The 2,500-nt window shown below is 58.8% G+C and overlaps 1 non-coding gene across 1 annotated transcript in view; it reads left to right on the forward strand.

The window, feature by feature from the left end:
* Window positions 1-1,720: 1,720 nt before the first annotated feature.
* Window positions 1,721-2,500, forward strand: part of LOC124772875 — a 1,909-nt gene continuing 1,129 nt past the window's right edge. Inside the window, exon 1 of the ribosomal RNA XR_007014331.1 lies at window positions 1,721-2,500. This exon is cut by the window's right edge and continues 1,129 nt beyond it. This is a non-coding gene — a ribosomal RNA (small subunit ribosomal RNA).

Consider the following 2,500-nt stretch of genomic DNA (forward strand, 5'->3'; position numbering starts at 1 on the left):
CACTGCCCGCTCCCCTGTGTATCGCTTCATGTTAAACACCTTGCAAGTCTTGCTGACTTTCCACATGCTCCTGCTGTACACTGTAATGTGGATGGCAGCAGGACGTACATGCCGCGCCCCCCCCCCCCCACACCTCCCCACGTCCCCACCTTGCCCCCTGCCTTCGCAAGCTGGTTGGTGAGAAGTTTGCATGTTCAATGCCCTTCGCATGCGACGTACTCAGGCTACGTTGTGGTGCGGCCTGTGTCAACTGTCCGCTGATGTCGTACGCGTAAACCACAATCTGTACTGCACATTCGTCCTTATGTACTGAATGATACATCGTGGCACATGTGTGACCGTACAACGACTGCGCCCAAAAACGGCGGACCATACAGTGCAAATATTGTGCACGCAGCTACGTGTCGTCTCCCTATGACAGCTGGATTGCAGTGTGGTACGCCATAGAGACGTGTGGGAGGAACGGACGCCGTGGATGGCGATCAGCATGAGCTGTCTGTTGATGTATTCGGACCTAGTCGTCTCTCCTCACACACCGTGATAGCATGGTGCACCGCGTTCCATATCTGCGACATGCTACAGAGGCCGGTTGACAGTCGTTCGAGCAATGGACATCGCATACGTACGGGGGCCACCTTCCACGTATTGTCTAGGCGTGCACATTTTGTTGCGTGTATGTGGGCAGACGTAGTGTGGTGTGACACCTGACACAGGCATGCAATAATCGTGGAAGTTGCAAATGGCGATGGACGCATACGTTTTCTGGTGAAGTTACGCAAATGAACAAATGGTAACCCGTTGTGGTGCGGTTGTTCTCGCTAGGGGTGAATCGGTGATGGCGACGGTAGGTTGAGGTACTAACCGGTTGTTCCAGCGATACCCACCATGCCGACGAAACTGAACGGCATCTGGGTGTGAAGCGATACGCGGCGGTGGCTGGGTGGGACCGTCCCCGGCCGGTGAGGGGGCGCCTCCCGGCGTGCTGGCCGCGCGGTGCGTGGGCGCACGCGCTACAGCCGGCTGGTGGGGGCGGCCAGTGGCAGGCGCGCCGGCCGACGGACGCGGCAGGCGTCGCAGCTGCGCGCCGGCGCACCCTGCGCGCGGCGCCGTGCGGCCAAAGTAGGTCCTCGCGGGCCCGGTGCGAAGCGCGGTGGACATCTTCAGTGTGCTGGTCCGATTGAGGACTGTGTGCGTTGAGGATGCGCCGCCGCCCGGCGCTCGGCGCCGCGACGCCGTCTGCTGCTCGGTCGCCCCAGCGGTTCTCGCTGGTGGTTTGTATCGCAGCTGTGCGGATGTGTTGGCGCGTGCGCTGTGCTGGGAGAGTTCGCTTCGGCACCCAAGTGGGGCTTTTGTCCTTCTGTGGCGCTGGCGTTGGAGCTGCCGGTCACCGTAGGTGGCGCGTGTTGTCTCCCGCCGGCAATGCCACGACAGCACGCTCCCGGGCCTCTGTCGGCAGCGGCAAGCTCAGTTGGGAGCACGGGTGGTCGCACCGAAAGCGTCTACTCGCCTAACTCCGGGCGATTGCGCCTCTCTCGAACCCGACCAAGTACTTGGGACGGCGCTGCGCGCCGCCGGGACCTGAGAGGGTTTCGAGGTGTATTGTGCAGGGGAGCTCAGCCTCCTCCTGTTTGCAGAATGATTGAGCGGACGCTTGCGTGTTCGCGCGGGCCCCCGGGACACACTCCCGGGCGGCCGGCTGCTCAGCTCTAGTTGACGCAGCTCCCTGGTTGATCCTGCCAGTAGTCATATGCTTGTCTCAAAGATTAAGCCATGCATGTCTCAGTACAAGCCGCATTAAGGTGAAACCGCGAATGGCTCATTAAATCAGTTATGGTTCCTTAGATCGTACCCACGTTACTTGGATAACTGTGGTAATTCTAGAGCTAATACATGCAAACAGAGTCCCGACCAGAGATGGAAGGGACGCTTTTATTAGATCAAAACCAATCGGTCGGCTCGTCCGGTCCGTTTGCCTTGGTGACTCTGAATAACTTTGGGCTGATCGCACGGTCCTCGTACCGGCGACGCATCTTTCAAATGTCTGCCTTATCAACTGTCGATGGTAGGTTCTGCGCCTACCATGGTTGTAACGGGTAACGGGGAATCAGGGTTCGATTCCGGAGAGGGAGCCTGAGAAACGGCTACCACATCCAAGGAAGGCAGCAGGCGCGCAAATTACCCACTCCCGGCACGGGGAGGTAGTGACGAAAAATAACGATACGGGACTCATCCGAGGCCCCGTAATCGGAATGAGTACACTTTAAATCCTTTAACGAGTATCTATTGGAGGGCAAGTCTGGTGCCAGCAGCCGCGGTAATTCCAGCTCCAATAGCGTATATTAAAGTTGTTGCGGTTAAAAAGCTCGTAGTTGGATTTGTGTCCCACGCTGTTGGTTCACCGCCCGTCGGTGTTTAACTGGCATGTATCGTGGGACGTCCTGCCGGTGGGGCGAGCCGAAGGCGTGCGACCGCCTCGTGCGTGCTCGTGCGTCCCGAGGCG

Source organism: Schistocerca piceifrons, unplaced genomic scaffold, assembly GCF_021461385.2.
Source record: "Schistocerca piceifrons isolate TAMUIC-IGC-003096 unplaced genomic scaffold, iqSchPice1.1 HiC_scaffold_943, whole genome shotgun sequence".
Classification (NCBI taxonomy): Eukaryota; Metazoa; Arthropoda; class Insecta; order Orthoptera; family Acrididae; genus Schistocerca; species Schistocerca piceifrons.